Genomic DNA, 6,000 nt, shown 5'->3' with positions numbered 1-6,000 from the left:
TACTTACACAGGCCCACTCCCTCCTTGGCTTTGACTCTCTGGGTTACCACAGACAAGGTGGCCTGACCATTTCCATGGGGTGGTCATTTTGACAGGGTCAGTAACAGGAACAACTGAAATCTGTCTTTAGCCTTCTTCATGTGCTCTCTGAAAGGATACAGCCCTAAACTAAACTCCAGTTTCCCAGGCAAGGGGCTATATGGGTGGCAGGAGGACTCTGCCAAGCAGATGATGTCCAGGAAAGTTTAATTGGCTCCCCACAGGTCCTATACTTCCAATATCGCTTTTGTAATAAATCCAAAATGTCACTTGTTAAATAACCCGAGACCTTTCTTGTAATCACACAGGATTACATTAGAACATTAAATCAGACATAATTGGACTGTCCCATTTAGACATAATTTTAAGGTAAAAATAAAAAAAAAAATAATCAGACAGTAGTGTATTATATGTAATGGGAAATTTATTGCAGTTCCAAAAATATCTTCACTGAAAGCATAAAAGAATTTATGGGCTAATTTTTTTCCTGAATATAAAAAGAACTAACTAGAGTGTTTTAATCTGCAGCCTCTGAAGTAAGCACTCCTGACACAAAGGGTTTGCTTTTACTAACAGCAATTAGATCTTTAGTCACCTGTAGAAGATAATATTCAAATGTTCTGTTCTTCACTGGTCTTAACTCTTTAACTTACATTTTCCACTTGTTCTTGAAATAGCATCAACATTACAGAATCACAGAGTGGCCTAGGTTGGAGATCTTTGAGATCTAACACCTGCTCATCAACTAAACCACGGCACCGAGTGCCATGTCCAGTCTTTTTTCTGAACACGCCCAGGGACGGTGACTCCACCACCTCCCTGGGCAGACGATTCATTGCCTTGGATATTTTGACACATTAGTAACCTCACAACTGATTTCTCAAATGAAGGGCTTAGAATTAAACTGAAGCCTGCTGAACTAAGATGTGTAAAAACATAAATTTCCTTTCTGTGAAGTTTATTGTTATTTATAGTCAAATAAATTCACTATTAGACTTCTCTGCTGCAAAGGAGGTTGAGAACAGGCAGAACTACTAACAGCATTGCCGCTTTCCTGGACATTGATGTTGTGCAGGTAGTTCAGAGAAGTTTTTTACAGCGGTATCCCACCCGAGCAAGGGAGGAGGATGATTAGGCGATAAGGGAACTCCCCGGCCAGACAGACATTGTTCCTCCAGGGCAGCCCCGACACCCGCGTGTGCACAGGACGTGGGCGAGAGCAGCAGCGCAGGCGGCATGGCCGGGCCGTGTCGCGGCAGCGCTGGCTCGCCGCAGGACTGTCCCCGTGTGCAGGGCCAGCGCGGCGCTGGGAGAGAGGGGTCACCCCCCTTAACAGGCGGGGTTCGCGTCCTGCTGGGCTAATGCCTCCTCACAGCTGTTAAACCAATCCGTGTGCAAGAGCTTTGGCTCAAGATCTGATGAAAATTAAACATCAGCTTGACGTTTTTGTACACCGGCCAGTCTCTGCCTTCAAGCAGTTTTGTACTAATGCGGCTCGCAGAGAAAATTTGTGCTTCAGGGAGAGTACTGACACTTGAGTATTTTTCTCATGCTTTCTCTTTATGCTGTGCTTTGCATAAGTTTTAAATGAGGCGGTTTGGAACGTATGGATGTACTTCCATCTGTGTTTTATAGTCTGAAGGTTACTAAATGCATACGCTTCATATTTATATCATAAATAAATCTAATAACCTTGTGTTATTATCATTTATTGCAGCTTGACATAAATCAGGAGCCAAATGAAAGGGAGGACAGAATTTTTAGTGTTTAACTAGGTTGCTTCACGTTGCTTGACATTCTCCATGACTTTATTTAAAAGCTTCCCTCCAGGTTTGATAGGCAGCCGTTTAATATACACGTGTGCACACACATATGTATGTATGTATGTATTCATTTGAATTTGGGCTCTTTCCCTCCAGTCTCTGGTAATTATGATTTGTGTCTGAAGAGATGAACTGTCTATAAAATAATAAATAAAAGGCCATGAGAATTGAAAGCCAGTGTTCAGGTTCATCTAGAAAGAAATTAAGCAAATCAAGTTCAGGTTTATAAAGGGAAGCAAATTACCCTGGAGTCTCAACACACTGGACTAACTTGACATATCTAATTTTTTTTGCAGGTTCCTGCCCTTCTAAAGAAAATTGCACCACTTTTATTACAGCCACCTGGGGAGGTGACAACGAGGTTATCAGGCAGTCTAGAACTGCTGCAACAGCTCCTTAAATACACTCAGCCAGGGAGGGCTCCTCGAGCTAATGACACCTCCCTGTACCCACAAATGAAAGCCCAGCTGGCCGTGACTATCCCATCAGTGACTGAAAGCCTCGGCCTTTCACAGGTGTGAGAGGGAGGGAGGGAGAGGAGTGCTTCCAGAGGAGATAAAGGCAGAAGAGGTGGCTGGAAGCCAGGAGGAGCTGCGGGTCGCTCGCATGTGCCTCCCAGGTGGCGGTGGCTGTGAGCAGCCTGCCCGCCCCGCCGGGCTGCGGCTGCTGCCCTGGTATGCCGGGAATGCCGCGTTCCCAGAGGTGTGCACAGGAGATGGCTCAACACCGCTCCGATCATGATCCTACAAGCAGCTTAGGGATTTGGTCTTGATGGTGAGCTGATTATTATTTTATCTCTTACCAAACTGCATAATTCACAGCAGTCTAATGTTTGCATGTTTTCCTTGTAAGCCACTCTTGCTATTTCATTAGTAGCTGTGCTAAAAGAGAAAAATGCCTTTCCCCCCACAAAACTGTTTACTCTCTTTCATGCAGACCACTCCCAGCCTTTCTACCTCTCCACAGAACCCCAAGCCCTCTTGAAGGGTTGTATTTCTGTAATCACTAAACAATCCGTTTCAGCTGGATGCAGAAAACCATCTTTGATTTAAATTCCCCCTGAAGTGACTTAACTAGGCTCCCAGTTGAGAAAACACTTTGAGAGGTGTCTGGAGTGGTTTTCTGAACTCAGCCACCCAGATGAGAAAGCCAAATTTAAAGATGTTTGTGAGTGTGCTCCATATGCCCTCACAAGCCCACAGTCACCAGCTGCAGCGAGGGGTTGATTGCCAGCCTCCTGATGTGTGTGTCTCTACTGGGCATTCTGAAGCTCTGCAGCAAGTCCCCCACTGCCTGCTGAGGTTTTGACCTTGCTTTTGCCAAGAATTTGACTGAAGTAAATAAATTATTGATGCAGCAGGTCTTTGCACAGTTATCTGGAGTGAAATGAAGATTCTGGTTTTTTAGGGTTTGGTTGTGATACAGATTTTTGTGGGTGTTTTCAAGTTGTGACCTAAGGTGTTACCTGAAGTGATGCAAATATGGCCACTCAGGCAGTGACCCACTTACCTTGCCTCAAGGAGAGGAAGGGATCAGGCAAGGTATGAACTTGTGTGTTCTCAGGCTGTCCAGGCTGCACTGTCACACTTCTACCTTCGGTTAGTGATGCTGATAATATCATGGCACCTTCGGTGTGCATCCACACTGATAAATCGCACTTGGTAGTTTTTTTGGCAATATTTACCAGCATCCAAGGCCAGGTAATACTCAGCAGCAATGTCCCTGTCCTACCACATGCTTTGGTCTAAGTCGAGGCAGGGGTTTGCTGCAGTTGTTGCCTGTTTTGGCAGTTCTGCAGCACAAGCCATAATAGTTCACAATTTTACATCTGAATGCAGGCTCAGAATCTGCCAGCTGAAGTACAGGTGACAGGGCCTGCACAAAAGGAGGAATGGTGAAGAAGCATGGCCACCAACTTGTGCTTGGCAATACAGTTCTGGCAGAGCCAGGCTTTGAGCACAACTTTTGGATCACAGTTGTTTTGATGTGGTTTTCAGACTCTCAAAATGCACTAGGACACTGCATATTTTGTGGGCAGAACTGTACTTTTCTGAGCCTGCCTGGATTTTAGATGTTAAGGTCACTTTTTAAAAGCATGTGAAAACTCTTAGCCAACTTAGCCAAAGGTAATTTAATCTGCTTATATGAGCATAGATGTAGAAATACTTTTTCTGAAGGAGAGTGGTAGTGTCCAGGCAGAACTAGCAGGTATCTCAGGAAAGTCCTCAAAATTCTGTCTCCATTGAGGATTGGAAGCTGCCTTCAGTTCAGGGCTTGTGTCTTGGCAGGCCATGGGGTTTGCTGTTGAGCCCAGTTAAGTCTGCAGTTTGAAGAGGCTCACCCAAGTGTGCACAGTGGGCGCTGTACAGGTACAACAAGCTCAGAGGAGGGTGAGCAGGTTTGCCAGGTTAGCAAGTGGATTAACAGGGCTGTTCATTCTGGGCCTGAGCACTAGGTGCAGCAAAACAAGGACTCTTGCCTACAGAACATTGTCATTACTGGTAATGATAATCCATTATACTGTCCTGAGGACAGGCCAAATCCTGCTCGCCCTCATCCTCTGATGAGAAACAATAACTGACAGCTGAGAAGAAGGCATGATATGTGGTGCTTTCTTAATGAGAATGTAATTTGGCTGAATGACACTCAGCTGCTCCTGAAGGATTTGGAAAGCAATGCTGTGAATGTGCTGACTGCCAGGAAGGGTGGAAAGAGGAAGCTCCTTCTGAAAACTGGGCTCTTCTTTGCCACCTTTGTCAAACGGCTGACTCACATTTCATCTGGTTTTTGAGGAGTATTTCTGCATTTGCGTCTTTAAAAGTAAAACCACAAAAGTAGTAAAATACTTGAATCTCATCAGTAAGAGCCATGTTCTGTTCAATTTGCTCTTTCAACTAGTCCCTTGAACTTAGTATTTACTGTACGCCCTATGAAATGTGTTTAAACTGTTCCCTTGGTTTTGGAGGGGTCTTTGTTCTGAACATTGCATATTTTTACAGCCACAGCTTGTGCCAGTTACTAGGCGTTCCTACTTTACTCACAAATTAGACTTTCACTTTCAAATTCCTTACCAAATTGTGCAATACACATTCTTTGAGACATTGAGTTAGCATTAAAAAAAAAATTGGCAGTGGAAAGACTGTTATAGTTGTGTGACAAAATTCAGATTGGAAGGAAATAGCTCACAAAAGCATGAATTAAACATCTAATTAAAAGTGTTAAGTCTCATTTTAATTTTTTTAAAACACCAAAGACAGAAAAGCAGCTGCTTTCCTGAAGAATGTGGTATGATAGGAGCCAGTTAAGTACGAACACAGAACTGATGCAGAATGCTCAAGGAAACATTTAAGGAAAATGTTGGGTTTTGGGATTTTCATGATTTATCACAAAGTAGATGTTTGTAAGGACTGCTTATGAAATGTGATCTGAAATAGGAGTGGCAGAATGATGCTTTTTTCAGTGTCCTGAAAGAAGTAGTTTGAAAATGTTGAGAAAAAAAATTGCTTATTCTCCCATTAGAATTGCAATTTAAAGCCAGAAGAAAAATTATATGAAAACCTCTGCAATTTTAGAATAATATTTTTAGTATTTGTTATTCTACATCTTCTTGAATAGCACATACAGTGTGACCTAGGCTTGTTATCTATTGTTCAATAATGTAACTGGACAATCTAATATTTGCTTTATGAATATAAAAATTAGAACACTAAATTGCTTGGGCCACTTTGTGATTATGGGGAAAAAATCACCTTGCTTAATTACAATTGTAATTCAAAATGTATTTTAAAATATTAAAAAGTTATCTGCACTTGCAAGACTCAATCTAACCAGCAAAAAAGTGTACTTGTAACCTCCCTGAGGGCTGTATTCTGTCAGGTTCAGAGAGATGAGCAGTGGAACTGTGTGAAATGCAGCTCTCTCCTTGTTTCAGTTCCAAACTGCAGAAAGCCAACCAGTCCAGCCTGGACAGAGTCCAGGTGCTTCTGCAAGTTGAAAGACTAGACTTGGATCTGCCCTCCAAAGTGGTTTTACACTGGAGCAACTGGAATGGAGCTCTTGATTTACACCAGTTGCTAAGAATTAAGAAATGGGCTGTTGAAATCAAAGAATCTTTCTTTTCAAGCCCACTCTGATGTAG

General features: G+C 42.9%; 1 protein-coding gene across 1 annotated transcript in view; it reads left to right on the top strand.

Moving 5' to 3' along the window:
• Positions 1-2,617: 2,617 nt before the first annotated feature.
• Positions 2,618-6,000, top strand: part of AFF2 (ALF transcription elongation factor 2) — a 350,681-nt gene continuing 347,298 nt past the window's right edge. Inside the window, exon 1 of the mRNA XM_068204990.1 lies at positions 2,618-2,636. The gene's annotated coding sequence lies outside the window, so the exon portion shown is untranslated. The remainder of the gene's footprint in view (positions 2,637-6,000) is intronic.

Source organism: Anomalospiza imberbis, chromosome 14 (genome assembly GCF_031753505.1).
Source record: "Anomalospiza imberbis isolate Cuckoo-Finch-1a 21T00152 chromosome 14, ASM3175350v1, whole genome shotgun sequence".
Classification (NCBI taxonomy): domain Eukaryota; kingdom Metazoa; phylum Chordata; class Aves; order Passeriformes; family Viduidae; genus Anomalospiza; species Anomalospiza imberbis.
The sequence above is the reverse complement of the archived record's forward strand: the minus strand, read 5'-3'. Positions and strand labels throughout refer to the sequence as shown.